Source organism: Rhinopithecus bieti, unplaced genomic scaffold (assembly GCF_001698545.2).
Source record: "Rhinopithecus bieti isolate Rb0 unplaced genomic scaffold, ASM169854v2 scaffold_76550, whole genome shotgun sequence".
In the NCBI taxonomy this organism is placed as follows: domain Eukaryota; kingdom Metazoa; phylum Chordata; class Mammalia; order Primates; family Cercopithecidae; genus Rhinopithecus; species Rhinopithecus bieti.
Window position 1 is genome coordinate 3,551 of NW_016828762.1, and position 26,450 is coordinate 30,000.

A 26,450-nucleotide genomic window follows, 5' to 3' on the forward strand; every position below is an offset into this window, starting at 1 on the left:
TTATTTTTGTTTCAATGTCTAAATAGAACTATAAATTCAACAGATATATGTAGCAAAAGCTGTGTTGTGCTTACAGAGGTACTCCTCCATTTACCAGGAATGCTGGTTGCTGAAGGCTTACAGGTGAGTCCCCTTTACAAATGGCACTAATTAAGTAGAAGGATGGTTATCAGAGGCTGGGAAGGGTAGTGGACTGGGATGGAGGGAAGTGGGGATGGTTAATGGCTACAAGAAAAAAAGTAGTTAGAAAGAATAAGGTCTAATATTTGATAGCACAACAGGGTGACTATAGTCAATAAAAGTTTAATTGTACGTTTACAAATAACTAAAAAGTATAATTGGATTGTTTTTAAGACAAAAGATAAATGCTTGAGGGGGTGGATACTCCATTTACCCTCAAATGATTATTATGCCTTATATGCCTGTATCAAAATATCTCATGTGCCCCATAATTATATACACCTACTACATAGTCACAAAAATTAAACATTGATTTTAAAAATGAGGTCATGAAATTGGATTGAGGAAAATGGAAAAGAAAAAAACAACAAAGAATGGCGTTGGTCCAAAAGGAGCTGCCTCACCCACATCGTGTGTCTTTCCCAGAGGCAGCCCACACTGGTTTCTGTAGGAGGACAAAAGCGCAGCTGTATTGCCTCCATCTGGGACAATTCTGAAGGGTCATTGCAGCTCCATAGCTACCTGTAGGGTCAGCTGATGGTCTCTGTTCCAACGACATCACAATGTAATGTTTCCCTCTGTGGAATCTTACTTCATTACTCCCTTGTAGGTGGTATTCCAGGGGCACTCCCCAGCACACACCCTCCTGCCTGCAAATCTCTGCCTCAGATTCTGTTTCCTGGGTAACCTGACCTAAGAAAATTGATCATACATAGAACCCTACTGTAACTGACTCCTTTGAAGAACTATGAAAGATGAGGGAGTGAGAAAAAAAAAAAAATCACAGTAAGTTTCAGTTGAAGACAATTATTTAGATTGTTTCTCTCGGTATGATTGGCTCAATAGAATGCACTCGTGGAACCCTGTTGAAAATCAAATGATACCATTGTGAGTCACTTTTTAGCAAGAGACTCCATCAACTCTAAGATCCATGTACAGGTCCAATTTACTGACCATCTGAAATACTAGAGATAAAATAATGGAACATGATTCAAAAATGGAAAAATGAGAAAATATTCTCTTAAGCCATAAAGCACAAAGAGACATAGGTGCTGAGTTTTCATAAGGAGCCACAATTATTCACTGGCATTCAAAGTAAATAGACAAGCAACAACTGATTTATGCTAGAAAAAAATTTCAAATTATTTCCTTAGATCAGGCATATTTTTTTAAAATTACAGGAACATTCTCAATTACTCTAAAATGCTGGGGATTTGAAGATGTTTTGGTTGATGCTTTTTCTTATCCTATTTCTACTATTTGAAAAAAAATTCAGTCAATCATAATAATCTCTTGCATTATATAGATCCCTAGAGTTTAGAGTACACTATTGTGTACAGCATCTCATTTGTATTGTTATTATTCATGCAATACATGGCTATTATAGAATTATTTAAAAATACGGAGAAGCAAAAGGTGCATAACAGATTACAGGTAAACCCAGTACCAAGATAAATATTGTGGTAGACATATTTTGCCTTTCTAGTATCCCTTTCTCCCAAAGAGTGTATTCTTTTCCAATAAAACCTCTAACTTCCTTCCTTCTCTACCCCCAATTCAGTCCATATGTGAATATGATTAACCCTACCATTTAGTCAAAAAAGGGGGATTTTGCCTCAGGCATAACTAATCAAATGCCAAAATGATTGGCTCAGGGAATAATATATGAGACAGGACAGACCAATGGATACTGGGACATTCGAGGCAGAAACTGAGAAAGATATATAGCCATGTATAGCCATATTGGCTACCACATGTGATCCCACCTGAGACTAAAGCTAACAAAAATGAAAGCAGAGTAAAGGTAAAACCAAAGGACTCAGGACAACATTTAAGCCTTTTAATCCAGGTGTACCTGAACTGCTTTTGAAATTTTCAGTTTGTATGAGCTAACAGATTTTTCTTCCTTAAGCCTATTTGAATTTTGCTTGTATTACAGAAAGAGCTCCAAACATACAATAACAAGAACTATTCATACTTTGTTGCTTCTTTTCCTGGCTATATTTTGATAAATATACTCAGTTTAATAGACAGCAGAGTGACAACAATATTGGGAATTATCTTATTTTTATACATAAAATCATCCAGCATGATGTACAAAGCAAATACTGTATTATTAATCCTATTTTACACACAAGCAAGAACAAGGAACAAGGGATAGAGCACATAAGTCAAATTTTAGACTAGAGCCCATGCCCTGTTAATATGGTGTGGTTGTTTTTATAGTGCATGACATTATTCTTCAACTATCTCATTATCCTAACAATCTATTTCTTGAATTAGGATTCTTGAATTAAAAAGGATTACCCATAATATGAGAGTAAAAGTAAAGGAAAAAATCATGAGTGTATACAAACTTTGTTGATCCTCAAAATTATAAATCTAGGAAAAAATGATATTGAAGGGCGAGCTAGGACTTGCTAGAATGTGGACAAGGGTTTAAAAACACTAATTCCTTCATTCAACATAAGTATATTTTATGTTTTCCATGTGCCAGGCCTGTGTCAAAACACTGGGACTGTATCCTCGATGAAATCCTCATTGGTACCTGTCATCATGGAGTTATAGAGAGGAGATGCAGGAAACAGACCACATTCAAATAAATAGACAAATAAAATGAAAATATCATCTCTGACATGGTCTATGTAAGGGAGATATTTTGGTGCTAAAAGAGTTCTTAACAGGGCATTTGATATGAGGAAATTTAAGGAATGTCCTTGGGGAAAGCATGTTTAAACAGATATCTTTATGATGATTAGGCTTAAAGGGGGATGGAAAAGTGTTCCAACCCAAAGGAACAGCATGTACAAAGGCCCTGTGAAGGGGGTGGTGCCTACAAATAATATTTAGGATGATGAAAATGTTGGTGAGTCGGGAGTGGCTAGAGCAAGTGGTAGCATGACTAAAGGTATGGCTGACTTTTGTTTTTCAAAACTTAGATTTTTAAGATTGTTAATTTTTTAAAACAGATTTATTCCCATTGTCTCCCAATATACAAGTACAGAAATACTTTTTCCACACAAATTAGGTTCCTGTTTTTTTTTAAATCCATAGGAAGAAAAGATTCTTTCAGAAGAATCTTAAGAGTTGCTTTTTTTTTTCACTTACAATATCTAGTTTAAATTTCTCTTGCTTCAGTTGAAGCTATTTGAAGAGAATACCTTTTCTGTGCTAGTCTTCCTGACAATTATACAATTTAGATGTGGAAGTGATCTTAAAGATATTCTAAAATAGTCCATTAATTTTAAGGATGGAGAAACTAAGCCCCCATTGTGATTTATACAAGGTCACCCAGTTAAAATAGCAGAAGTGACTAGTTATTCTCATTTTTTTTTTTTTTTTTTTTTTTTTTTTTTTTTTGCCAAACTAAATTCCAATTTCTCTTTCCAATCACTATCTTGTCAATCTTTTAATCCTTTTCATTGACCCTCCAGGTGTCCCATATCTCTGTTAAGCTGTAGACCTCAAAGCATGTCACAGAGAACCTAAATGACACCTATCGCAATGAAGCACAGGTTAGTTTTCTGTAGAGTTTTTCAAATTATATTCCTAACATATGTGTGCCTTAATATTACAAATGTGTCTCATGCAGCCATGCGAATAAAACTGTAAATTTTACTACAGATAGATACAAAGCTGTCATCATACAACCACAATTGACTGTGCAAATGCAAATATGTTTTACAGTGTAGATTTTTCAAATAATCCATTTTTAATAGGAAATAGTCTCAACATTACTTTTGAAAATAGATTAAAGATAGCAACAAAGAGATAGCGTTTGTAATTAGATAACAAAAGTCATCTGTTATTAAAATAATTGTTGAGGTTTCCTTTTCCTTGAAATAAGTTAAACATTTCACAATGAATTGCCTAGTATAAGATTTATTGACTGCTTGGGAATTCATATTTGTTGCAAATTATTTCTTGCCCATTTTCCCGGGCTCTTAAATCTTTTAAGAATTAAATTTTAGAGTTTAAATCTGCCTGATTTTTTAACGTGCGTGCTTTTATTTGTCTTTATTTTCCCATCTTGTTGATAATGAAAAGAGGGTTAAAAGGTGTTCTTAGGCAATTTTATAAGTTTGGAACCATCCTCCATCACCAAAAAACATTCATAATTAGAAAAATATTTCGACTTTTAATAAAGTGTCAATATAAGGGCATAAAAGCAACATAAGGCAAACAATTTGCTCTTTCCATAACTGTGTATAAATTAACTATACGTTTATTATAAGTAAATATAAATAGTATAATTACAAATTACGAAAGAACATCCGATAAACATGTATTAAATATAACAATCATCCTCTCGAGTTCAATATGTGTATTATTATCCATTTTGTTTAAAAAATACAAACTTTTGAATAATTATTTTCAGCGACTGTATTTTTTGTTCCCTCAACCTCAGTTAAACAAGATAATATTTTCAAGGTAAGGATAAAGATTATGGACTTCCTTATTACTCCTGTTGCTTCAAAATTAATTCCAGGGTCTTGATTTTGATTCATACTCTGGATCAAGATTTTCTTATATGTAATTTGGCTTTTCTGGACTCAGGTTGCCGTTTCCTTTCCCACGCTGGCCAATGAAACAAAAAACAACAAAAAATCTTCACCATAGTTTCAATGGGTTTTATGTAATATGTAAAGACATTACACACAAACCCACAAAACACCACAACACATGCAAACACACACAAAATTCTATTATTACATAAAGGCCTCTTTCCCTGAAACATAATTCGATTCTTAAAGTGCTGTATATCTGCTTTTCAATCTGAGATTAGAAACACGTGGTCAAAAAACTCTTTACCTGCATCTCTCTGCTTTCATACTTTAATATTCACGCTTGTCTGGATTCACATGAACTAGGTTTCTTGTTTATTCATAAATCCACTCTTATTTTCTTCATATGCTAGAGAAATATCAGGGAAAGTGCTACGAAAAAGATACACAAATGAATGGCAGTTGGCAGCCTGTCTGGGAGCAGGCTGCTTGCCATTCACGCCAAGCCGCAGCAGGAAGTGCCAGCCCAGGCCTGCAACCACTCTGTGGAGTCAGCGGGGGAGTTAGGGCAAAAAGTGGGATCCCCACCCCTTCCAAATTAGTAGTTTGGGAGCTTCCTGGGTTAAGCAGGCTGACAGCCATCCAAGTTGTAGCAGATGGACCATGGGGACCCTGGATCCCATTGACAGGAGTCCTGCCTTGCTGGGTGCAGCTGCAGCCACCCAAACCACGGCTGCAGACCTGCGCTCCTGTGCGGCTGCAGGTGACCAAATCATGCCTGCAGACCCACACATACTCTTGGGGACCTAGTAAATCCCTCCTGCCCTTGCAGGCTTGGAAATGCCTGCTCCCACTGCCTGGCTCTTCCTGTTGTCTGTGCCTACTTCAATCTCAGAGCAAACTCAGGGCTGAGCCAAGGCTCTGTCACAGCCTGGCCAGGTGTGTAGATGCTCAGGGCAGTGCTGATATGCCAGCCTCCTGCCACCTCAGTCCCCTCGGGACTTTGGGCACCAATGAGCATAGGAGACAAGCTGATGGGGGGCTGAGGGAAGCTTGGCACTGGCCTGCAGATGTCCCGTGGCACCTACAGCCAGGGTGCCATGAATGGCACTGGGATGCAGACAGGCTCCTGGGTAAAAGGAGGGGGGTCCCTGGAGATGTCCCACCTTCAAGTCAGAGAGGGCCTGAAGACTGGAGACCAGGCTGCTACTCCCACAATGGAAGTGGAAACTTGTGGTGCCTTTTCTGATGTATCCCTGGCCACCCACAGACCAACTGGTACACACTTCCTCCCCTCTGAGACCCATAAAGCCTTGGGCTCAGCCAAAGCTGAGCAGACATCAGGCTGTAGAGACGAGCTACTCACTCCAGGCCTCCTCTCTGCTGAGAGCAGCAGACATCAGGATGACTGGCTCCAGAGAGGAGCTACCCCTTCCAGGGCCTACTCTGAGCTATTCTGTCAATCAATAAAGCTCCTCTTCAACTTGCTCACCATCCACTTGTCCGTGTGCCGCATTCCTCCTGGACACATGACAAGAACTTGGGACCTGCCAAATAACAGGGCTAAAAGAACTATAATGTTATCAGGGCTAAAACACATCCCTTGCTTGCCACTTTGTAGGTGAAGAAAATGAGAAAAGAGCTGTGGCCCTTCGGGGACCCCAGGTCTGGGAGCTCCCCAAGCCAAGGCTGTGACTCCCTCTTTGGAGCCCTGTGGTTCTTGGAGTTTCCAATCTTCTGGGCACCACTGCGTTCCCTGGTGGCAACCATGGAAGCTGCTTGTGGTGCACCTGGTCCAGCTGCAAACTTCCGAGGGTTGGCACCTGTTCCTACACCTGGAGCGGCCGCCCTGCTGCAGCAGCTGGCACGCCTGACTGTGCACAGTGGCTGGACCCTATGCCTGCTCACTCATACACCCCTCACTGCTCCACACCTGGCTTGCCCTTGGCAGGCATGGGATCCAGGCTGATAGTGTGAGCAGAGTGCAGCCTGCCAGGTCGAGTGGGCAGAATGAGCCCAGTGGGCCCTAGCAAAACTCAGCCAAAAAGGCACCAGCAGCCACAGAGGTTCCCAGGGAGAAAAGCAACACCCCAAGGATCCTGTAACAAAATGATATTGTCCAAAGTCTTGACGAATTCAAATATTCTCAACTGATTGATAGTTTGGGATGGTCTCATTATTCATGATACCACACACGTGTGAATGGGTGTAGTTCTTTTCATATTCATCAACAGACTCCTTCATTTTAAAGACTCACAGTTCCCTTCCACTTTAGATTTTGCTGTGTAATTTTTGATTACTTCCTCTTTCCTACCTTTTCTAACTCTCTTTCTAGGACTGCTATAAGCTGGATGTTGAATGTTCTGTAGTAACTCTCCATTTCTCAAGGTTTTTGTTTGTTTGTTTGTTTTGTTTTTGTTTTTGTTTGAGATGGGTTCTCACTCTGTCGCCCAGGCTGGAGTGCAATGGCGCAATCTCGGCTCACTGCAACCTCCTTCTCCCAGGTTCAAGCAATTCTCCTGCCTCGGCCTCCCGAGTAGCTGAGACTACAAGTGTGCACCACCATGCCCGGCTAATTTTTGTACTTTTAATAGAGATGGAGTTTTACTATGTTGGCCAGGCTGGTCTCGAACTCCTGATCTCAGGTGATCCACCCTCCTTGGTCTCCCAACATTTCTCAAGTTTTATAAAATATTTTCTATGAATAATTTTTTCTCTTAATTTTTCAATTTAATATTTTATTAATGTATCATTCTTCAATTGATTATTTTAAAATCAAATTTTGAGTTATTTTCATGATCTGTAATTTTCATATTTCATAGCTATTCTTCACATTTTATGAATGCAATGGTTTCCTAATTACTTTGAAAGATTAATATTAGTTTTAGGGTTTTGTTTTAGTGTTGTTCTGTTTTGAAGATACCTCTGTTTTAAAGAGATCATTTTAAGAATTATCTCTATCCTCATGTTTCAGCTTTTCTTCAATCTAGAGCTATCTTTTTTATATTGCTATATTTTTTTCATAAACATGGTAATACTTAACCATTATTTCTTATTTAAGAATGAAGAACAGGGATGAATACTTAGGTAGCTGGTATGCATTTCTTTTACCTTTGAATAAATTTGTTTTTTTTCTAATTGACTTTTTCTCAGAGTGGCAAGCCAGACCAGGAGGTCTGTGCTATCAACTATAAGGTTTCAATTTAGGGTGATCAGGCAAGGAAAGACTGTTGGGTTATACATGGTTCTATTAAATAACATAATTTATAAATTGATGAATTAAATAACAGAATTAAAAGTCCTGGTTTTATTCCAGGGCACCATCACCTGTACCAAATGCCTTAGTTCTCCCAAGAAGTTGCATCCAATAACTTTGTAGAAGACCCTTGTGTGTTGGTAGTAGCTATTTATACTAGGCTGCTTAATTCCTGGTTAAGCAAAGTTCAGCACAGCTGTTTTGTTACAGACCTTAAATTAATCCTTCAATTTCTACCTCCGTTCTTGTTATTTTTCTCTTTCCTTTCCTCCAACTCCCATTGCAGTGCCTTTCTGAAGTTTTGGTTTGCAGGCTGACTCTCACTCCGCTAGAGTCTTCTAGGGCCATATTCTGGTCAACAGCTTCATAGACTGAAATACAGTGATTGTTCAAACAGTAGACTTTCTAACTTCTAAAAATCTGTTGAGCTCTTACTTGTTTTAATTCTCTTTGTCATTCTGGGTTTATTATTATTTGCCTTTCAATGCTATGATCATAATGAGGCTTCTGAGGAAAGAGAGGCTAAAATGTTCTAACCAATGTTGAAATAGAAGCTAAACTTCTTTAAGTTAATATTGTTCAGTGAATTTTCTTCCTTTTTGTAATGTTATAGTAGAATTTCATTCTTTTGATTCATCTATAGTGATTTCCTAGAACGTGCCTTATAATGTTGTTACATACTATTCTCGAGTGGTTTGTTAGGAACTTTTGTGTTTTCAAGAGTCACTTGAGAGAAATCAAAGCATACATTGAGTAAAATGTACTTGAGTAAAATAGGTAAAAAATAGGTAAAACCTTGTTATTTATAAATTATTAGTTTCTTACAAGATACTTGGGTCTACCATGAATTCTATGAGCATTAAAGAATTTTATTCTTTCCTAAGCAATTGTATCCTGTCAGGTTTTAACACATAATTTAAAAACAATTTGTATTCATTTGGCTACTGTATCACCACAGCACATGATAGCAAATTGGCAGAAAACCAGTCTATCTGGAGCAGATGCCATCAGGCCCATGATAATTTCCCATGACTAATTCAGGGCTCACCGGCTCATCTTCCAACTCTCAGCACCTACGTTGCTTTGCCTGAGACTTTTCTCTGGCAAGATGAAGACTGCTTTGCTGACCCTACAACAGGCTAAACATGTCAGGATTAACAACCTCAAGACAGCCCTCAACCAATGACTAGCAGATGTTTAGAGTATTAGTAACCCAGCTCCCTCCTTCCTCAGGCAGAATAATTGTGAGGAGTGGCTTCCAAAGCTTCTCTAGCTATTATGTATGTATCTGGCTCAAAAATGAAGCACTGTTAATACTTCTCTTCTCTGCCCACTTTCCTCTTCCTTACCTGGGGTTACCTCCCAAATAAACAACCAGACACAAATCCCTGTCTCATGTTCTGCATCTGCGACAACCCAAATTAAGACAACCTCTAACAAAGAGAACAACTTTAATGGCTTCATATATTAAAACTATAAATAAAATTATCGTGGCTGAGCAAGTGAGAATGAAGCAACATATTTGCATGTTGAAATAATCATTTTGAATATTTTCATTTCATTCCAGATTTTACCTGAATGGTGAAGTTTTAATCATTTTTCTGAAAATGATTATCAGAAATCAGAAAATATAAATATAGCTGTACTACTTTTTAAAATTGAAATAAAGAAACATATTTTTAAAACCTTATAAAGGAGTTCTAGTTCCTGAATTAATTCAGTTTGGGGACTGCAAGTATAACACAAAATTGTCATTCTCAATGCACAAAAAATGAGCTACTACACTTTGGGGTAAATAAAAATATTAATAATAAACAAGAAAAATGGAATAACTTAACAGAATAAGCTTGAAAAACCTGTGAAATGGAAAATAAAATTTTAAAAAATCAGAAGATTTGTTAGCAGATAGTAGTGGCAACAGGAGATAAAACTTGCTTCCTTACACTGATCTCATTGTCTGGGAGCTCCACAAAAAAATGAGTCAGCAAAATCCCTTGATCACTGACTATCAATGTTTCCCAAAACCTGGAATGAAGTAAACTGAGTGGGCATCCATTTTCTTTTTCCTTTTTGTATTGAAAAGTAATGAAATCAGAAAATAAAAGCAAGGAAGATAACAAAAAAAATGACTCGATCAACTAAAGGGCCCAGAGCTGCATAGTAAGTAGCTTGGAGAAAGTTTCAAAGCCAAGGGTAGTCCCACCATGAAAGAAATATCTGTCTTACATACAGGTAGAACAAAATTTGGCTCAAGACTTTTAGCAAAATCTCAAAAGCAGGGCATACAGCCTTAACTGGGTTTTCCTTATTCACTCTCATCTCACATCCCTCATCATCTAATCCCATCTACATCTGCAGAAATGTGATTAAGATACACAATCCCCAACCCCAGATCTAGCTTGGAGAGAAAAATTAGTGTAAGATATTAGGAGAGTCACGTTTCATTCAATCTATTTAAGAGCAAATGAACCATGGACAGAATAGCCTAAGTGATATATATGGTTTGGATCTGTGTCCCTGCCCAAATCTCATGTTGAATTGTAATCCCCAATGTTGGCGGTGAGGCCTAGTGGGAAGTGATTGGATCACGGGGGCAATTTCTCATGAATGGCTTAACACTATCCTCTTGGTGTTGTTCTCATGATGGTGAGTGAGTTCTCATGAGATCTGGTTGTTTAGAAGTGTGTTGCACCTTCCGTCTCCCTCTCTTGCTCCTGCCATGTAAGATGCCTCACTCCCTTGCTCCTGCCATGCAAGATGGCTCACTCCCTTTGCCTTCCACCATGATTGGAAGCTCCCTGAGGCCTCCCCAAAAGCAGAAGCTGCTATGCTTACTGCACAGCCTCCCGAACCATGAGCCAACTAAACCTGTTTTCTTTATGAATTACCTCATTTCAGGTATTTCTGTATAGCAATGCAAGAACAGACTAATACACCAAGCATAAGCCAGATAAAAAGAAATAGCTTGGTAATAACACAAATATATGTAAGAGGGAACGAAGGAATGGGAGGAAAGAAAAAATAATACAGAAGGAGAGGAAATAGGGCATAAAAAACAGGAATTCATTTCAGAAAAAAATTAAAATCTCAACAAAAACATTACTCATAATTGTTCACAACAGAAGACAAATTAACAAAAGCATGAATTCTGTAGAATCACATCATAACAACAGTAAAATAAAACAATATATGAGATGAAAATAATGAAAGTTGACACAGACCTTCCACACCAAAACATAGACTGGTTAGTCCCTCACAGATGAAGAAATAATTATTTAAGCATTCAGAAAGGAAAACAAACAAATAACCTATTAGGGAGAAATCTCAGGCAGGATGACTATTAACACATCTGTGGTTAGATTCAATGCCAGAAGACAACAGAGCAACATCTACACAGGCTCCAGAGAAAACAAACATAAGCCAAGAATATTGAACCCAGTGAAAACATTTTCAGGTATTTAAAATAAAACAACACATTGGCTAACAGGAGGAGATCTGTGACAATACCCATGTCCTAATTACACATGGTACGCAAACACAGGCTAAAAATGGGAATCTGACTACCTAATACATTTCATGATCTCTTTTGTAAATCTAAAGGAATCTTTTATGAAATATCTCTTGTAATAAAGAAATATTTATTTGAAGTTCATGAAGTTTACTCAATTTTAAATTGTTTTTTTGATAAAATTTTAAAATCAAATTTAATATTTCTAAATTATAATAGCAGTCATTACATCTGTTTTTATGTATCTACTTATCTATCATTCTCTCTGTTTAGCCTTCTTCTAGATGTAAAACAGGAAATGGTAGTTACCTAATGTTCATAGTGGTGGATACGGTTTTACAATATACTTCATTGTCTCTGTTTTTAGTTTGATTTTATAAGTACTTTATTTTTCGTTTCATGTTATTCTTTATACTTGTAAATGTAATTTTAACAAAATAGATCAAGTAATGATGACATAGAGAAAGAAGGAGGAGGAAGAGAAAGAGGAGAGGAAAGGGGAAGGAGAAAGGAAAGAAAAAATAGGAAGGAGTAAGGAAAAAGGGGAGGAGGGAGAAGAGGAGGAGGAATAAAGAGGAAAGAATGAGGAAGAAGAAGAAGAAGTAAGAGGAGGAGTCTGGGTGTGGTGGCTCACACCTGTAATCCCAGAACTTTGGGAGGCATAGGCAGGTGGATCACCTGAAGTCAGGAGTTCGAGACCAGCCTGGTCAACATGGTGAAACTCTGTCTACTAAAAATACAAAAATTAGCTGGGCAAGGTGGCGCACGCCTGTAGTCCCAGCTACCCCAGAGGCTGAGGCAAGAGAATTGCTCGAACCGGGGAGGCAGAGGTTTCAGTGAGCCGAAGTCACGCCATGGCACTCCAGCCTGGATGACAGAGAAAGACTTCGTTCCAAATAAAAAAAAGGAGGAGGAGGAGGAAGAATAAAAGAGATAAAGAAAGAAAGCAAATGGACCAATATTTCCATGGCAGTTCATTTTGAGAGAGGGGAAAATATGGATAATTGTTATTTTCTTATATATACTTTTCTGAATTTTATAAATATTCAAAAGTTTTTTAAATAAATTAAAATTAACCTTTTTTAAACGCTGCTTTTAGCAGCAAATTGTTCCTACAATTAAGCTTTTTAGAAGTTCAAGAAACAGTCAAATAGTTCCAAAACTGTAGTGTGGGAATCATTATGTTAACCTCTATTTAGAGCTAGAAAAGGGGTTAGGAAAAGAAGAGCTGAAAAGTGACAACATATGTTGTTCCCTGAACTTTTTTGTGACAAAATCAATGGGAAAGTTGTATGTTGATTAAAGAGCAATTTCCAGTGCTGCAGAGATACCAGCCTTCTTCTCATTTGCCAGATTAATTGTGGTTTGCCCTTATTTCAACCCAGGCGTGGAATCCAGCCTCTTCACAGTTTCCATAATAAATACAGAATAAGTAAACATAAAAATTCAGTTTTGTAAATTTTATGTTCTTTCCTAAGACGCCGGGGTTACTAGTTGTGCTCACCTTATATTGCAGCACATTTCATTTGAAAAATGCCATTCAACCTCTTCTCCTCTCCAGTTTCTTTGCTTCATGCTTTTGGCAGATAATTCCTTTTAAAATCCCTTTCCCACAAGGCGGTGCCTGGTTACTATTATACAAGCTTCCACTCTGAGATATTCCTCAGGCAATTAAAATCCCTCTCCTCATTATAAAGCATAGCTGTTCAAACATGGCCCAGATCCCACTGCCATGGTCCCATGCCCAAACCCGTCACTGCAAGGAACCACCAGTTAATTATAAATTTATGACTGCAGTCTCATACACTTGGACATTTTTTATATATAACAGAGCAAGTCTATTGACTCATGTTGATTTCTTCATTGTGGTGGGAAAAATCTAACAAGGCTCCCCAGATTTCCACGAGTTTGTATGCATGTTCTGTATAATTTCCTCCACTTGGGTGTAGGTGGGAGCTGTGAGCACCATGAGATAATCATTCCCTCGATCTGGTTACACCATATGACGAAGTTGATGTGATGATCACTCTTATGACTAAGCTATGTTATGTAATATTCTGATATAGAAGACTAACAAGAGAACCTCTTGCTGGCTTTGAAGGAAGTTGCCGTGTTTTGAGAGTAACATGTGGCTAGAATATGATGGCAGCTTCTAGTTGCTGAGAATAAATTGCAATCAATAGTCAGTAAGAACATTGATCTGACAAGCCCAAGGAAATAAATGCTGCCAAAAACTGCAGTGATATTGGAAGAGGACCTCAAATGTCAGATGAGATTGCAGGCCAGCCAACACCTGAATTTGAGCCTAGTGAGACTCTAAACACAGGACTGAAGTAAACCATACTTGGACTCATGGCCCACAGACACTATGACATAACACATGTGTGCTGTTTTAGCTGGGCACAGTGGCTCGCACCTGTAATCCCAGCACTTTGGGAGGCTGAGGCGGGCAGATCACCTGAGGTCAGGAGTTCGAGACCAGCCTGACCAACATGGTGAAACCTCATCTCTGCTATAAATACAAAAATTAGCCAGGCATAGTGGCAAGCGCCTGTGATCTCAGCTACTCGGGAGGCTAAGGCAGGAGATCACTTGAACCCAGGAGGTAGACGTTGCAGTGAGCCAAGACTTCACCATTACACTCCAATCTGGGCAACAAGAGCAAAACTCCATCTCAAAAAAAAAAAAAAAAAAAAAATTGTTGTTTTAAGACCTTAAATTTGTGATAATTTTTACAGAACCTTGGAAAACTAATATACTTGGTAAGTGAGCCAGAATGAGAATACAAAATACAAACAAGTAGACAAACATATGGAGAGAAGATAGACAAAAATTATTTAAAAACAAAATAGTTAAGCAATGCTGTCAAGCAACTTGAATAAATTAATTTCTATGTAATACTGTGATCATCATGTGCAGAATACAAATACTTTTCATGCTCTTATGGGACATTCATTAAGGTTTACCATGGTTTGGGCCAATAAAATGTCTAAATTAATTTAAAATAAATTTAAGCAGATAAAGTTTAAAACCAAAGGCAATTTTAATAATAGTAAGAAGAAATGGAATGAAGTAAATAAGAAACAAATAATAGAGACACTGAATAATGTCAGAAAGTTGAATCTTTGAGAAGATTAATAAAATTAACCAATTCCCAGCATGCTGGACCAAGAAAGAGAAAGTGCAAGCTGAGTACGCAAAGGCATACAAAGTGGTATAATGGACATTGTAGACTCAGAAAGTAGTGGGGAGGAAGGGAGGTGAGGGGTGAAAAACTACCTCCTGGGTACAATGGACACTACTCAGGTGTTGGGTGCGCTAAAACCAGACTTCACCACTGTACAATTCATCCATGTAAACAAAAGCCACTTGTACTGCTAACACTATTGTAGTTTAATTTTTTTAATAAAAGAAATAGAAAATGCAAATTACCTAACTAACAAATGTAAAAGGGGACATTGAAATAGATCCTGAAAATATGAAAAGGACGACAAGAGAATACTGTGAACAAAGCCATGCTAATAAATTGAGAAACTTCGATGAAATAGATAAACTTCTTGCAAAACAAAAATTACAAAAACTTTCACGAAGGGATACTAGAAACATCAATAGGCCTATAGCTATTCAACATCGAGGTCATAATCAAAAGCCATCTAACAAAATTTCGGGATTCATATGCCTTCACTGTTGAATTCTAACAAACATGTATAAAAGAAGTAATACCAATCTCAGACAACTCTTTCAGATTAAAAGTAAGAAAGAACCCAAGCCAACTTGATTCTGGAGACCAGCATAACACTAATACCAAAACCTGAAAAGGAAAATACAAGAAAATAAAATTCGATCAATATCACTTGCTATCATAAATTCAAAATGTTTATGGCAATACTAGCAAATAGCATCTAACAGTATGTGAAAAGACAATACATCATAAACATATGGAGTTTATCCCAGGAATGCAGGGTTAATTTAACATTAGAAAGTCAATCGATGTAAATGACAATGTTAACAGATAACAAAAGAAAAACATACCATCGTTATAATAACTGGAATGATAAAAAGACTTAGCAAACTAGAAATATAAGAAAACTGTTTCAACCTGATAGAAAAACTAAAACATTTACTTAATGATAAAATATTAAAAGCTTTGTCCCTAAGATCGCAAACAAGGCAAGGATATCTGCTGTCACTATTGTACCAGAAGTCCTAGCCACTGAAATAAAACAAGCAAAAAAATAAAAAATAAAAAGCATAAAGACTGAAATAAAATTAAAAATTTAATTATATCTACATAAGATGATTGTGTATATTTAAAGCAACAAGAATTTCTAAAACATGTACCAGAATTTATGAATTTAGCAAAGCCAAACAATACAAAGTTAGTGACCAAAATTTCCTTGTAGTTCTACATCTTATTAATGAATAATGCAAAAAATAAAATCTTAAAAATACTTTTAATGTCAAAATACTAGATTGCTAGGAATAAATTTAGTAAGATCTCTACTCTGAAAACTATAAAATGTTGTTGTGAGAAACCAAAGATGATCTCAATTAGTGCAGAAACGGACGATGATATGAGTTAGATGATACCAACGTCTATTCTCATCAAAACCAACAGTAGAATGCCCTAAATCCCAATCAAATTCATAGTAGGATTTTTAAAGAAATGGACAAGTTTGTTCTAAAATTTATAATGAAATGCCAACAATCTGTTTTAATCAAAGCAATCATTCTCTTTCTTACTGATTTATTTATCTATGTATTTATTTATTTTTGAGACAGTTTCACTCTTGTCACTCAGGCTGGAATGCAACAGGTGATATCAGCTCACTGCAACCTCCTCAATCTTGAAAAAGTAGAAGTCTATATATGGAACTGTAGTAATGAAGATAGCACTCTACTGGTATAAATGGAGGCAAAAGATCAGTGGAACAGAACAGGGAGTTCACAGAAACACATATTTGACCAACTGATTTTTGTCAAAGCTGCCAAATTCTTGTTGAAAGGAAAGAAAAACCTTTTAACAAATGATCTCGGAAAAGCTAAGTATCTGCAAAGAAAAGAAAAAAAAAGGAACATCGACTACTACCTTACATAATACACAAAAATTAATTTAAGAAGAATCATTGACCTAATTGTAAAATCTAGAATCATAAAGAGTTTGAAAACTATCCTTATGGTATCTTAAGACATAAAACACTGACAATAAAAGTTTTTCTAAATGAATGTATTGGAATTCATCAAAATACACAATTAAGGAAACAAAAATACAAGCTACAAGCTTAGAAAAAAATTTGCAACAAACATATCTGACAAAAGACTTATATTCACAACAAATGTACATTATATATATATATATAAACATGTATATATTAACCAAAGAGAACAAGAAAAAATAAAACCATAAAGAATGAAAAGGAAAATTTAAATTTTAATTATATCTATATTACATTATTTTGTACATAATAAAACATCAAAAATTTCCAAAACATGTATCAGAATTAGTGAATTTGGCAAAACCAAAGAAGACAAAATCAGTGAGCAAAATTCTACTGTAGTTATATCTTACTCACAGACAAATACCATCAATATACCAACAATGGTATACCAACAATATACCATTTAGTACAAATACATAGATATTAACTGCTTCACACCAATACTAAAAAGAAAAGCAACCCAACAAAATAGTACAGATGTCTGATCTGACACTTCACAAGTACATAACTGGCCATTAAACCAAGAAAAGCTGTTTAATATTGTCAGTTACTAAGCAAATGCAAAGTAAAACCAGAGTGAGATTTCATTTTTTATCCACTAGAATGGCTAAATTAAAAAAAAAAAAAGTTGGTAAACAGGTGAAATAACTGAAAATTTTATACATTTTGATGGGAACATAAAATATTACAAGAACTTAGGATTCATCATTTTGCAGGTTCTTAGAAAGTAAAATATATCAGCACCCTATTAATCAGCAATCCACACTTAGCTACATACTTAGAATTCATGAAAATGTATCAAAAAATGACTTAAGGATGTGCTTAGCATCTTTGCTTATAATCGTGCTAAATAAAACATTATTCGGTGACTCCTGTGAAAGCACAGTCAGGAAGACTTTATTGAGGATCATCATATTAGGTATAGGAACCACTGCAACGGGCTCTTGCAGTGGGAGAGAGATTGGGCTTACCTCCAAATACCGCATGAATCAGTGGGAGTTTATAGCCACAAAGCAGTGTGGAGGTCAGTGGATAGAAAATTACGAGAGGAAACATCAGAGGTAAAGGGAATTCTGGCTAAACCAGCCCAACAAGATTTGTGCTGAAAACCGGTTGGGGTGATCAGACATCACCTGCGGATAATGGCAGATGAAGAAACTGAACAGATATTGAGAATGATCAAATATTGAGGATGAGATGTTCTTGCTAAACTGACTTAGCAGGATTCTTTGCTAAAACTAAATTTTATAAGGAAATGCACAGATATGCCTAACAGAAGATACAGAAGCCTGACTAATGTCTGGCTAAGAATGTTTGTCAATAATTAAAGACTAGAAACAACCCAAATGCCTTCCTTAGGAGAATGATATAAACAACTTGTAGTATATTCATACAATTACATTCATACAATTAATACTAGTCAGCAAGAAAAAGGAGCAAATGGTTCATATGTGCAGCAGTGTGGATGAATCTCCACATTATGTTGCATGAAAGCATCCAGATACAAAAGAATACATACTTCATGGAGCCATTCACATGAAGTCAACGAACTGGCACAACTAACCTGTAGGGATAGAAACCAGGGTATGTGGACTCAATGAGGAGATTGGCTGAAAAGGGGGAGGAGGGTAATCAAAACGTTACTTACCTTTTGGTGCACAGAACTGTTAGAATGCACCAGAATAAACATTTGAGATCTGTGCCTTTTACTGCATGTGAATTATAACTCAATTTAAAAAGATGAATGGGATTCTTTCACAAATGTTCAAGCGGGATTGTTATTTGCTAAAGTTCCATTGTTAATTTCATTTATACATACAAATTAGCTTTCCTCTTAGAAGAGTATTTTTGGTACTTCAGAAACAAAATGCCCTGCCTGGAACAAAGTGCTCTTACGATTCTGCCACATAGAAAATAGTGTTATCGTTGTGTCTCATTAAATATTATTATATGGATTGATGATTTTGTAGAGACTAAATTACCCATGTCTTTAGTACTAATTCTGACAACACAACAATGCAAGTAATTGTATCTATCATTTCTTTAAATGCTTGGGAAAGTGTTAGGCACTTAATGTGTTGTCTCCTGAGGTCCTCCAGCAACTTTATTTTGCCATTGAAGAAAATCAAGCTCAGAGCAGTTATGTAACTTGGCCATGGTCACATGGTTTGGAAGCCTGAGCCTGTTAGTGAATAAGGTCTAACTACACAAACACCGCTCTGTTCCTTATACAATATTGTCTCTTAATTGGACATGATATCATTTCTTCAATACAACAAACTTACTGATACTTTAAAATTGTTACAGACTGATGTAACACTCAGGGTTTAATTAGAGATGCAAAACCACTAGGACCTTTTACATATACCCAATTGTATACACATATACTAATTATATAGTATAAAATTTTTTAAAATAACATTATCTCTCATCTATAGTGTGTGTGTGTGCTGTGGGGTGTGTGTGTGTGTGTGTGTGTGTATCAAGGTATTTAAGGAATTTGTTGCAGGAATTTGACCTTAATCTCTCTGCAGGCAGTTGGGAAACAAAGATGGATATGCAGCTGGGGAGGTTTTAGCAAGCTGAGATCCACAAGCATGAGCTAGAGTCCATGAAACAACAGAGCTGCATCAGTTCTTGTTGACTTTGATCTTGGTGCTGTGTGTCCAGCAGGTGCAGAGACCCTTCATCACGAAGCTAAACACACACATCCAATTCAGAGTCCAAGAAGGCAATGGAGGGGATCCAGGGAAAGGAAGAGCAGTCATAGGCTGGCTCCTGCCTCATAGCAAGAGGTGAGCCAGACAAGGGACACTATGTCAGAGTGGCTGTGCCTCCCTTCTGCCTCTCAGCTCTTCCATAAGAATCTCTCACATGGCCCAGGCTAACCGGGAGCAAACGAGAAGGAATTCTGAGAGATGCAGTTCAGCTCAGCCAAGCTGACACATTAGGAAGACACCATGAGTGATTTGCACATGAGTTCTACTTATAATCAGTTCTAGCCAACTAAAACTTAACGTAGATTTGTAACAGGCCTTCTCCAGAGTGTCAGCTTTGCTTCACTGTTTTCCAGCTGTGTGACTGTGGACAAGTAACTGAAATTCTCTGAGCCTAAGAATCTTCATACTTAAAATCAGTTCTAGCAAACTAAAACCTAACATAGATTTGTAACAGGCCTTCTCCAGAGTGTCAGCCTTGCTTCACTGTTTTCCAGCTGTGTGACTATGGACAAGTTACTGAAATTCTCTGAACCTAAGAATGTTCATAGGGAAAATGAAGATAACAACAACACCTATTAATAATACTGCTATTAAGAGCAAAACAGAACCATGTTAAAAAAAAAAAAAAGAAAAAGAAAAAAAACTTAGAACAGTGTTTGGTACCTAACAACCAATCAGTAAATATAACTGTTATTATTATCAAATGTTATTATTATCAAATTTCAAATTTTAATAAAGTCCTATTTTTTATTTAATTGAGTAAGGCTTATCATTTAAAATATCTTACAAATGTGAACTTACAAAATTGCAACAGAACGTACCTCTGTAAACTTAGTTCATACATATACATGTAAATATAAATATATATGTTTTAAAAATTTGCTGAAAATCTGCATGTATCAGTGAAAGTTCAGTTTGAAATTGGTATTTACCAAATAGTCACCGTGCTAATAAATATCATTTAATAGAAGCTATCTAAAATAGCCTATAACTGTGAGTCTCTACTGGATTCATAATGAGAGTAGGACTTTGCAATTATATATATACAATTCCAGCTCGCCTATAAGAATCTCTCATGTGACCCAGGCTAACTGGAAACATATGAGACATGAAATTCTGGGAGTTGCAGTTTAGCCTACTCAAGCTGACACATTAGAAAGTCATCATAAGTGATTTGCACATTAATTTTTGTGCAGATATATATCTGCACAAATGTTGCTGTAAAAGTAGAATTTTTCTGGTCTATTTAACAATCACATTCTATAACAAAACCAGTTGGTCGTGGGCTGATGTGTGACATTTTAGAAAAAGTTGGGGGCGGGGCGCATAAAAATGCTCAGCTGAGCTACAACTAAATTATTTAGTACTCTCTTTGAAGGACAGAAGTAGAGCAAGCAGCTGCTCAAAAAACCTATCTGATATTTCACAAAACTTAGCTACCAAAGCAAAAGCATCTGGTCAAATGTGCAATGGCGCAGAAGAAGATCCACATTCATTAAATTATATGCAAAATACATTTATCTATGAAGAAATTTCTAAGGAATTTACAAAAAAGCTAAGAGAAGTAATAAGTGAGTTTAGCAAGGTCTTAAAATACAGGGTTGACATGAAAAACCGAATTGTATTTCTGTGTACTAGCAAAACCAAATATAAAAATATATTTTAAAATATATTTTGAAATACTACTTATTAATGACTTGAAAATGAAGGCTTAAAATAAATTTAACAAAATATATACAGGGGCTATACACAGAGAAACTATATAATATTGCTGAGAGAAATCATAGAACACCTACATAAATGGAAAATTAAACCATGTTCATGGACCACAAGACTAAATACTATTAAGATGTCAATTCTCTTCAAATTGACCTCTAGATTCAACATTAAAGCAGTGAAAATTCCTGGAGGGTTTTTTTGGAGAGCTTGACAAGCTGATTCTAAACTTGATATGGAAATGTATACAAGACCTAGTTTAAACCATTTTGAAAACAAAGAACAGAGTTGGAGGGCTTGCATTATAATACAAATAGAGTACTCAATAAATTAGCGTAAGAATAGACATCATGATCAATAGCACAGAAAAAGAGAGTCCAGAGACAGGCACACAGCTATATAGCCCATTGATTTTCTACCAAAGTGTCAAGGTAACTCAACTGGGAAAAAAGAAATAGCCTCTTGGACCAATAGTAATGGAGTGACTGCATTTCCATGAGCAATAAATAAATAAATAAATAAAGCTTCATCCTTACTTCACAGGATAGGTAAATATTGACTTGAAATGGATCATCAACTAAAATATAGATAAAAATATACAATTTGCAAAAGAAAACATGGTAGGAAATCTTTATGAACTTGGGTTAGGCAAATCTTTCTTAGATTAGACATATTAAACACTAAGTATAAAGGATAAAAATGCTAAATTGGACTTCATCAGAATTAAGAACTTTTGTTCTTCAAAAGACATCGTGCAAAAAAAGAAGAGAAGCCACTGCATGGGAGAGAATATTTGAAAAACATATATGATAAAGGACTTGTACCTAGAATATAAAATACTTAAAATCAATAAGAAGATAACCTGATTTTAAAATATGGTCAAGAGCCAACAAAGCAAAAAAGACACACACATGGATATGAGCAAATGATCATATGAACAACATTATCAGTCATTAGTGAAATTCAAAATAAAAATGCAATGGAATATTTTAACACACTTACTGGACTGGTTAAACTTTTTTTAAAGTGTCAAGAACACTAAGGAACTGGAACTTTTGATTTGTTATTTGGGGTGGGAATGCAAAATGGTATATCCACTTTGAAAAGAGTAGGGCTGGGTGTGGTGGCTCATGCCTGTAACCCCAGCACTTTGGGAGGCTGAGGCAGGTGGATCACCTGAGGTTAGGAGTTCGAGACCAGCCCATCCAACATAGTGAAATCCCGTCTCTACTAAAAATACAAAAAAATTAGCTGGGCATGGTGGTGGGCACCTGTAATCCCAGCTACTCAGGAGACTGAGGCAGGAAAATCGCTTGAACCTGAGAGGTGGAGATTGAAGTGAACTGAGATCATGCCATTGCACTTTAGCCTGGGCAACAAGAGCGAAAATCCATCTCAAAAGGAAAAAAAGAGAAATGAAAAGAGTCTGGCAGTCGTTTACAATGTTAAACATACATTTTTCCATATATCTGAGAACTTTTACTCCTAGGCATGTTTCCAAGAGAAAAGAAAATATATATTAACACAAAAACTCATACACCCTTGTACAGTCATATTTATAGTAGCTTTGCTCCTAATAGTCAAATACTGGAAAGAACCTGCCCCCATCAATGGTAAAGAGTTATGCCTGTTATACGTATAAATATGCTGTCATAAGAAATTCATTGCAAAAAAGCTAGAATGAGTGTTTTGTGTCAGATCTTGTGGGATGCAGTAGCATTAGTCAGTACAGCTATTGAGTAAGTAAATCCAGATTTGAATCTATCACTAAGTCTTTTTCTAGCCATATGAGCCAGGTCTAATCAATTACTGTCTCAGAACTTCTGCTTCCTCATTTGCAAAATAGAAATATTCTCATTGCTTACCTCATAAGGTTAGTAATAAGCAATATAGAACAAAGTGCTTGCCTGTTGTGAACTTGGGCCATATAATAAAACAGATATTATAGCTATTGTTATTATTATGATATCTAAATTATTCCTGGGAATGTATTTATTGAACATATTTTCATCATCAGGAAATAAGTTGGAGATTTATAAGATTTATGAAAACAGAATTTTGCTTGACCAGAATACTGTACATAAACCAAAAGTCAGGATATTTATTAATATTAATATGAAATTTTATTAATTAATTCATTCAGATCTAAATGTACCTGGACTCTTATCCACTGAGTTTTCCCAAAATTGTTAAATGTAGAGAATAAAGAATTCTTTGTCAATGAATGTTCTTTTTTCTCTTATAACTTATTTTTGATTCTATAGTAAAACAATAAATATTATCTTAGAGATATAATTTCATATATATTGTAGATCCCATGTCGTTTATCCAAGATGTGTCAGCTGTGAAACATCTGTTCCTACAGTGAACCAAAAAAAGGGGGTAGAAATATATTGCAAATGTCTTCAACATAAAAAAGATATATAGATAGATCTTACAGATTGATAGATCTTATTTTTCTGATGACAGATAAGTAGACCTTACTTTTCTTAATGTAAAAATTCTCACTTGAAAATTAAATTCAGAAAACTGATATGCTAAAATCATTTTCTTTTCTTGACAATATCTCACTTAGACACTAGAGGCATCAAACAAACCATTTTTCTTTGGAAGACTGAAAAAACGTTTCCACCAACCATATGCCTAATTCACCTAGAAGCATGAGTATTTGGTGAAAAATAGAGTTTACTTCTGCTTCCTTGTTCATCTAGAAATGAAATTCCATATTCTATTCCAGCATGAATCTTTGCGATCAGACGTTAAACATAAGTATCTTTCATCCTAGAGCAAAGATTTAGAAGGGAAACAAATCCACACTAACATAAGGCAAATACCAAAACAGCCACCTCCAAATGTCAAGTTAAGGACATTACTAAAGTTAGAGCAGTCTAGGAAATTAGCCAACTATCTGTTATGATACAAAAAAGATAAAGTAACCTTTTCCCTTCATCTCTTTACTGTCACTTTCAACTCCACCAAACTAGAGCTAAACTGCATATCTGAAATCAATAGCTACAATCTCCTTTGGGTTAAGTATATAATGCCAGTGTTAATAGCCAAATATTAATACTCTTATAAACAGTAAATGCATTCAATATTATCAGCCATTGAAGAAGGTATGAGTAAATGAAAAATATTCCATATTCATGGACTGCAAGATACAGTATTATAAATTCTAAGTATTCCTCCAAATTTATCTACATATTAATGCAATCTCTCAATAGCTCTGCAGATTTTTTGTGGAAATTGGTCATTGACTCCAAAATATTATGATAATGCAAAGCCAAGAATAGACAAGGCATTCTTGAAGACAAAGATGGAGGACTTATGGTACCACATGGCAATACTTACTATAATTAAGACAACGAAGTATTGTCATAGACCAACCGAACAGAATAGATTTGACAATCAGATTCACACATATATAATCACCTTCTTGATGGCAAAGGTGACAGTGCAATGCAGTGTTAGATAATTATCTTTTAAAAAGTGGTTTTGGGTGTAGGAGTATCCACATGGAAAAAAATAATTATATCTCCTTCCTTAAAATTTACACACAAAAAAATTGCAGATCTGAATGTGAAAGCTATAACAGAAATTCATCTAGAAGATAACACAGGAAGGTATGTTTGTAATCTCAGGTAGTCAAAATCTCTTAAATAAGACACCGAAAGAACCTACCACGTAGTCATAGATCAATAAATTGGGACTTCATTAAATCTCCAATTTTGTAATGTTAAAGATTGATAAATTTGACTTCTGTTCATAAAGACACCATTAAGACAGTGAAAAAGCAATCTACAAATTTGGAAATGATAATTGTCATTCATATCTCTGACACAAGATTTGTATATAGAATATAAATACAATATACATTGTATTTATATATATTACATATATACATGCATATAGTATATATCAATAAGAATATGTATCAATAATAAAAATAGAAACAAGAAATTTGCAAAATACTTTAATTATCACTTTAGGAAAAAAATTCATATGAAAGGATATTCAACTGTAATAATCATAGGAAGATGCAAACTAAAACCACAATGGAATATGATTATATAGCCAAAGGCTTAGATGAAAAAGTCTAACAATCCCACTTATTGTCTAGGATCTAGAAAACCTATCATTCTCATATGCTGATTATCAGAGTGTAAAATTGCTATAGCACTTTGGAAAGCTACTTGCTACAGTTTATCATAAATTGGCTCCATGACCCAGCAATACCTTTTCTTGGTGTACATCCAACAGGCATGTGCATATATGTATAGCTAAGGATGTGTAAAAGAATATATCTAGCAGCTTTTGTTGAAATTACCAAATACTGGAAATAAGGTAAGTGCCCAGCCACATTAGAATGGAGATAGTATTCTCAAACAATTGCATACAACAATGAGAATAAAGAAATTAACAATAATGCATATTAACACAGATAAACCCCCTAAGACATAATGTTGAGAAAGAACCAGACAAAAAACCTTAAGTATGTGTTAATTCCATTTGCAAAATAAAAACAGGAGAAACTAATCTCAGGTATTAGAAGACAAAGTAGTGGTTACATTTGGGCAAAGGAGTGATGACTAAGGGAGGTTTTCGTGGTGCCAGTAATATGCAAATTCTTGATCCAGATACTGACAACATGAGTGTGTTAACTTTATGAAAATGTGTGAAGCTTCACATTAAGTAACTCTTTCCTGTATGTAAGTTAAAAAAAAATTAAAAAAGAAAACCATCACTCAAACTAAAAAAAATTTAAAAACGGTTACTTCAGGGATGGGATGGGATGGTATATTTTCTTTGGTGTTAAAAAGACTCTCTGGTCCCGGCACAGTGGCTCACGCCTATAATCCCAACACTCTTGGAGGCCAAGGCAGGGGGATCACTTGAGGTCAGGAGTTCTAGACCAGCCTGGCCAACATAGCGAAACCCCATCTCTACTAAAAAATACAAAAATTAGGCTCACGTGGTGGCTGGATCCTATAATCCCAACTACTCGGGAGGCTGAGGCAGGGAGGATTGCTTGAACCTGGGAGGTGGAGGTTGCAGTGAGCCAAGATCGTGCCACTGCACTCCAGCCTGGGCCACAGAGTGAGATTCCGTCTTAAAAATGAGCAAACAAACAAACAAACAAAATGACTATCTGACTATGTTTGGTTTTATCATATGCAAGCCTTATTTTTATAAAGTGAAGGTTCATATAAACATATTTATAAATAGAACCTAAATAACCATGTTTATTTACCATGACTGAAAATCCACATTCATCTCAAAGTTGTCCTCACCTCCAGGGGTTGGCCTCAACAGTTGTAATTGTCCTACACCACCTTCTCCTGGAAA

General features: G+C 35.9%; 1 long non-coding RNA gene across 1 annotated transcript in view; it reads left to right on the top strand.

Annotated features, from left to right (window-relative positions):
- The first annotated feature begins 815 nt into the window (after nt 1–815).
- The window catches only part of LOC108523823 (uncharacterized), a 37,886-nt gene continuing 12,251 nt past the window's right edge, over nt 816–26,450 (top strand). Inside the window, exons 1-2 of the long non-coding RNA XR_001883902.1 lie at nt 816–966; nt 3,615–3,695. This is a non-coding gene — a long non-coding RNA (uncharacterized LOC108523823). The remainder of the gene's footprint in view (nt 967–3,614; nt 3,696–26,450) is intronic.